The 6,706-nt window shown below is 44.0% G+C and overlaps 1 pseudogene; it reads right to left on the bottom strand.

Moving 5' to 3' along the window:
• Positions 1-4,642: 4,642 nt before the first annotated feature.
• LOC114090679 (transmembrane protein 126A pseudogene) lies at positions 4,643-5,384 on the bottom strand (annotated as a pseudogene).
• Between the last annotated feature and the right edge of the window lie 1,322 nt (positions 5,385-6,706).

A 6,706-nucleotide genomic window follows, 5' to 3' on the forward strand; every position in this document is an offset into this window, starting at 1 on the left:
CTTATCTGTCACTTGATCACTTTAATGATTCAAAATGTGTGGCACAAGGCTGGGATTGTGGCTCAGTGGTAGAGTGCTCAACTTGCACGGGTGGGACCTGCGTTCGATCCTCACCACCACATAAAAATAAAGGCATTGTGTTGTGTCCATGTACACCTAAAAAATAAATTTAAAAAAGTGTGTGGAGGGCTGGGGATGTGGCTCAAGCGGTAGCATGCTCGCCTGGCATGCGTGGGGCCCGGGTTCAATCCTCAGCACCACATACTAGATACTAGGTATTCAGTAACAGTTCCCTTAGGGTTTGGTTTTGGTTTGTTTGTTTTTTAAAATACTTATTTTTTAGTCATAGTTGGACACAATACCTTTACTTTATTTATTTTTTTATGTGGTGCTGAGGATCAAACCCAGGACCTCACACATGCTAGGTGAGCACTCTACCACCGAGCCACAACCCCAGCCCCTGTTTGGTTGGTTTTTATTTTGGGGATTGAACCCAAGGGCACTTCACCATTGAGCTACATCCCCCCTGCCCATATCTATCTATTTATTTATTTATTAAATAATTTTTAGTTGAAAATGGATCTTTTATTTATTTGTTTGTTCATTTGTATGTGGTGCTGAGGATCAAACCCAGGGCCCCACACATGCTAGGCAAGTGCTCTACCACTGAGCCACAACTCCAGCCCTTATTTATTTTATTTTGAGACAGGGTCTTGTTGAATTGAACTTGGGATCCTCCTGCCTCAGTCTTCCAAGTTACTGAGATTACAGGCATGCACAACCCCGCCCTGCACCTTCATTCTTTTATTTTTTTAATGTTTTTTTTTAATTATAGATGGACACAATGCCTTTATTTTATTTATTTATTTTTACGTGGTGCTTAGGATGAAACCCAGTGCCTCATATGTGCTAGGCAAGCGCTCTCCCACTAAGCTACAACCCCAGTCCCTCTTCATTATTTATATAGTAATAATACTATTTATATGAACACTTATTACTTTAATCATCCCAGTTAATTATCAAGACCACTGTCTGAGGAAGGTGTAATACTAGGAAGCAGTACTAGGTGTAATACTAGGAAGCTTGTTTATTGATGAGATAATTAAGGGTCAAATAAATTGCAGCTGGACCAAGGACATATACTAAATGGTTGATCTGTCATTAGAACTTCTCTTTTTCCAAGTATTGACACTGGAATGGGTGAATGATGGCTAGTTGTTCATAAATCCAGCGGTTGGGCCTTTTTTACTATGTGGCTTAAGACTGGGTCTTGATGTTAGCTGGTGATGAAAGTCTTCCTAATTTTCCCCTGAATTGGAGCACTTTGCTGCCCCCTTGTGACTCACCAAGTTCCTACCTCTGGGTTCTGGTTCACAAGAAAAAATTAACTCCCTTTTCTGCTACAACTATTTCCCTCCAGGAAAGGAGTTACCCTAAGAGAAACAAAGGAGCCCAGCGCCACCATGGTGTAAGCTTGTAATCCCAGCAATTTGGGAGGCTGAGACAGGAAGGATTGATTGTAAGTTCAAAGCTAGCCTCAGCAATTTAGCCAGGCCCTAAACAACTTAGTAAGACCTTGTTTCTAAATAAAACATAAAAAGGGCTGGGGGTGTGGCTCAATGGTTGAGTGCTCCTGGGTTTAATTAGTGAGGAAAACAAGGGGTGGGGAGGAAGCAAAGGAAATAGATGATTGAGGTTTACTTCTGTTACTGGTTTTGGTTGTCTAGTTTTTTGGGTTTTTGTTTGTTTTCGTTTTTGTTTTGTTTTGTTTTGTTTTGGTACGAGGGATTGAACTCAGGGACACTCAATCACTGAGCCACATCCCCAGCCCTATTTTGCCTTTTATTTAGAGACAGGGTCTCACTGAGTTGCTGAGTGCCTCACTGTTGCTGAGGCTGGCTTTGAACTCACGATCCTCCTGTCTCAGCCTCCCAAGTCATGGAATTACAGGCATGCTCCACCACACCTGGCAATAGTGTTTGGTTTTGTTTTTGTTTTTAATATAGAGCAAAAAATATAGGTGTCTCTTACAGTAACTAGGGGCTTCACAAGTTGTGCCTTTTTGTTTTGTTTTTTGTTCTGGGGACTGAACCCAGGGGGTGCTTAACCACTGAGCCACATCCCCAGCTCTTTTTATTTATTTATTTTTTAATTTAGAGACAGGGTTTCATTAAGTTGCTGAGGCTGGCTTTGAACTCATGATTCTCCTGCCTTAGCCTCCTGAGTCGCTGGAATTATAGGTATGTACCACCATAGCTGGTGGGTCAGGTCTTAAGGGATAAGCAAGAGCTTCCCAGGCAAACTAGCAGGTGGAGGGGCATCCTGAACAGAGGGAACAGCATGATCAAAGGCAGAAAGATATGATGGAGCATTGCAAGATTTTAAGCTGGGAGAGCAACATGATCAGGTGGATTAGTTATTTGATTCAATATGTGTATGGCACCTGCTGTGCTAGGTAGTGGTGAATGCAGCAGTGAAAGAAAAAAGTCCCTAAACTCATGGAGCTTACATTCCAGCTGGGAAGATAGACATGGAGTCAATGAATATATAGTATGTCTTTGGATGAAAATAAAGTAGGGGATGGGAACAGAAAGGAAACTGTGCTGTTTTAGACAGGGTGGTCAGGGAGGCCTTCCTGCTCAGGTGGCATTTGAGCAGGACTGAACAAAGTAAGCTCCCGTAGGCTTCACAGATGAATGGGGAAAGGCAGAAGCAACTGCAAGGTGCAAAGACCCTGAGGTGAGAGCATGCTTGGAGTGATCAAAGAATAAGAGGTAGGGTCAGGGAGGACTGGAGCAGCATGATCGAGGATAGGGTTGGGCAAAGCTGATATAACGTGGGGAGTGAGGTAGCAAAGGACTCGGTCATGTTTTCTTGTAGGGCCTGTGGGCCAAGGCAAAAAGTTGCGATCTCATTTTAAGAGAGATGGGAAATGTTTGTTGACACTGTTGTTGGGATGTAACAGGAAAAGGAGGAATTAGGATGATTTGAAGATTTTCTCCAAGCAACTAGAAGGACTCAGAGTAGTCATGCTAAGTTTGAGGAGTCTGTTAGACCTCCAAGGGGAGCTGTTGATCAGGCAGCTGAGTGGCAGGTATCTGCAGAGGGAACAGGGATCTGTTAAAGATCTGAGACCCATTAGACCTTAAGACCTGCAAGGAAGTGAGTGCATGAGAGAAGCAATAAGAAGACAGAGCCCAGTGGATCTCCAAACTCTAGATGCTAGATGGAGAAAGCAGGAGCAAGAGAAGGTATTGAGGACTGATGGGTGGGGTGGGGATATCAAAGGAAAACTAGGAGCTGGGTCTCCCATAGCCAAGAGAAGCAAATGTTGCAAGGAGGATGGAGTCTTGAATCATGTCAAATGCTAACGAGGCTCAGAAAGATGAGGGTTCAGAATTCCCCATTGGATTTGACAGCATGAAGTAAGGCCATGGATGGCCTTACCACACCCTAGCTTCCTGGGTATGCCACCTATGCAGTCAGACAGGTCCCTACTCTCAGCAAGGTCCTGCAATTGATCTAATGCTCATCTATCTGTGAGGTCTTGAAATTCTTTTTTTCTTTTCTTTTTTTTTTTTTTTTTTTTTTTTGGTGCTAGGGATTGGACACAGGGCCTTATGCATGAGATGCGAGCACTACTACCAACTGAGCTATATCCCCAGCCCTGAGGTTTTGGAATTCTTTAATCTTATTTTATTTGGTGGGATTCTTTTTGGGGGGGGTCTTTTTTTGGAACTGGGGGGTCGAACCCAGGGCTTTGTGAATGCAAGACAGACACTTTGCCACTGAGCTACATCCCAGCCCCAGGTCTTGGAACTCCTTTTTTTTTTAATATTTATTTTTTAGTTGTAGTTGGACACAATACTTTTATTTTATTTATCTTTATGAGGTGCTGAGAATCAAACCCAGGGCCTCACACATGCTAGGTGAGCACTCTACAACTGAGCCACAACCCGAGCCCTAGAATTCTTAATAAATTTTGCTGTGAGTTAAATATGGACAAAAGTTCTGACCAATGAGAGCCAGGCATACTGGCATACACCTATAATCCCAGCAACTCAGGAGGCTAAGGCAGGAGGATTGCAATTCCAAAGCCAGCCTCAGCAATTTAGCAAGGCCTTAAGCAACTTAGTGAGACCCTGTCTCAGAATAAAAAATAAAAAGGGCTGGGGATGTGGCCTGGGTTCAATTCCTGGTACCAAAAGAGGAGGGCAATCGGAGGTAAGGATATAGAGACTTCTAGAAAAGAAAACTTGAATTCCAAGTGTGAGAAATAGAAAATCTGTTGGTCCATTTTCAAAATATTATTCAGCCTTAATTGCATGAGAAGTAGCCCTTTCCCTTTTGCCCACCCCAATTCTAAAATTAGCCAATCACGCAGATTATACCCCCAAGTCCTCCAATCAGGGTGAAGGGCAGTGCCGCCTTAGGTATATCAACCAGGAACTGGGGGCTGGAGTTGTGGCTCGGTGGTAGCGCACTGGCCTGGCATGTACAAGGCATTGGGTTCGATCCTCAGAATGAAAATATTGTGTCCATCTAAAACTAAAAAAATAAGTATTTGAAAAAAATAATAAACTCAGGAGCACTTGCTAGCCACTTTCTATCAGAAGTAAAGTTTTTTTTTTTTTTTTTTTTTATCTTTACAATTTTATTTTGTATACACATTTGCTCTAAATCAGTGAATTTCTAGGCCTGGTTCAGGTAACTGAAGGACCTTTATAAGTACTTTATATTGTCTAGACCCAAGGTATGCTGCAAACATAGTCTGAAGTAAAATGGGAAATAACATCTTTCTGGAGATAGGCTTAGAAATTTTAATCCAGTAAGTTAAGGTGTTTCCTTTCTCTGGTAGCAGGGCTGATTGATACCTGGCTGCTAGGCCACCATTTATAGGTATAGCCAAGAAAACAGGGTACAGACCTCCTAAAACTAAACCAACAAGTCCACCCCGTGTCACAGTACAGGTTTCACAATTCAAATCACCTGTACTCAAAGGTAAACTTACAAAACCTTTGAAAGATGCATTTGCTGTCAAAAATGGGAGCACTGCCATTGGTAAGCTAGCAGCTATTCGGGCCTTTGTTACATGCAAGACACGCCGAAAAAGACTGTTTGCTATTAGGCCACAGAGAGCAGCATTAAGTCCAATATATGTGGATCCATGTTCAAGTAGATTCCTTTCTGCTTCTGGTAGTAGTTCAATTTTTCTGGCTATGATATCAAAAATTGACTTTTCCTTGATAGTATCATGTGGTTTATGATTTTCCATCTTGACCCTGCTGCTCTCCTCCCAACAGCCGGTGCCTCCCCAGTTCTAACACGCCAGGGCTTAAGATACAACCTTTACTCCGTTCCTCCCAGCGCAGCCATCTTCTGAGAAGTAAAGTTTTGCCTTGCCCACCCACTTTGATTTCTTGCAGCACTTCGGTATTTCTAACACAGGGAGTGTAGCTGCAAAGGAGGACACAGCAATGAGATGGTGGGTAGATGGGGATAGGACGTCCAGAAGGCTGAGGTTTGTGAAGAGAGGAAACATTGCAATGTGTTTGAATATGGATCCCACGGCTGTGGGGGCTGGAAAAAGTGTGGGATGGATAATGCCAGAATGGGATGGGGGGGGGCACTTGTTCAGGCTAAGTCCTTGAGTACTTCAGAGGAGAATCAAGAGCAAATGGTATCTGTTCCCACAAAAATACATCAGCCTTTTGTGTCTTAGTTGAAATGGCTGCGCTCATGCCACACAGCAGCAGCAACCCTGTGTTCACCAACACTGTTCATCATGGTCTTGTGTGATCTTCACAGAAAGCTTATGAGGTAACAAACTCATTCTTTTCATGTCCATTTTCCAGATGGGAAAAAGGAGGCTCGGAGAGATAAAGTGAGTGCCTTTGGTCACCTAGGCAGTGACTGTCGCGACCCCTTGCCCGCAAGGAAGACGCAACACTCAGGAATCTTCTCTCAGCAGTTTATTCAGGTCCCTTGATATTTCTTATTCTTTCTTCTTCCTTTCTTCTTCCCTTTCCCGGATGCCCTCCCAGCCTTAATAAAGCATCCCAAGCCCCAATGCAAAGCTGCCGCGTGGAGCTTTCTCACAGGGTGGTGAAAAATCATGTGCCAACTCTCTCAGATAAGGAGTTGTTTGTCACATACCACAGCGGAGCCAGCGCCATCTCATAATGGCGACCATAGTCTGCAGAAACGGCAGAAGCGGCTCACCACAGTTCCCCCTTTTTGTTTTATTAAAACAATACAGGCGAGAGTAGAGGTCCTATCCCACTGTGCAGAAGTGGCTGCATAGTATGGCTCAGTCCTAAGGAGGGCCCTTCCCCAGATCTGAGGCCATATCAGCCGACGCCTTTTTTCGTGGGGCGGGGCGTGAACGCGTCTAACCCGCATGCAATAGGACGTGCTCTCCTTGAGGTCCACGTCAAGGATCACTCAAGTGCAGTGCCTTGCCTCGCATCCTGTATCGTGACGATGGTGGACGAAGGGGGATAGCTGAGGCTGAACTGTGGCTGTTTATAATGACAAACAAGTTGACAGCACCCTGAAAGAAAGGCACGGACTTTAAAGCGATAGAAAAGCACTAGTGTGGAAACCCATCTGCGTGCAATGGCAGCAAGACCGGCAGAGTGCAAGGGCTTTCCAACACTAAGAGAATAACAAGGAAAGTCATGTCGATCCCAGTGCAATGTTATAA

Source organism: Marmota flaviventris, chromosome X (genome assembly GCF_047511675.1).
Source record: "Marmota flaviventris isolate mMarFla1 chromosome X, mMarFla1.hap1, whole genome shotgun sequence".
NCBI classification, from domain to species: Eukaryota; Metazoa; Chordata; class Mammalia; order Rodentia; family Sciuridae; genus Marmota; species Marmota flaviventris.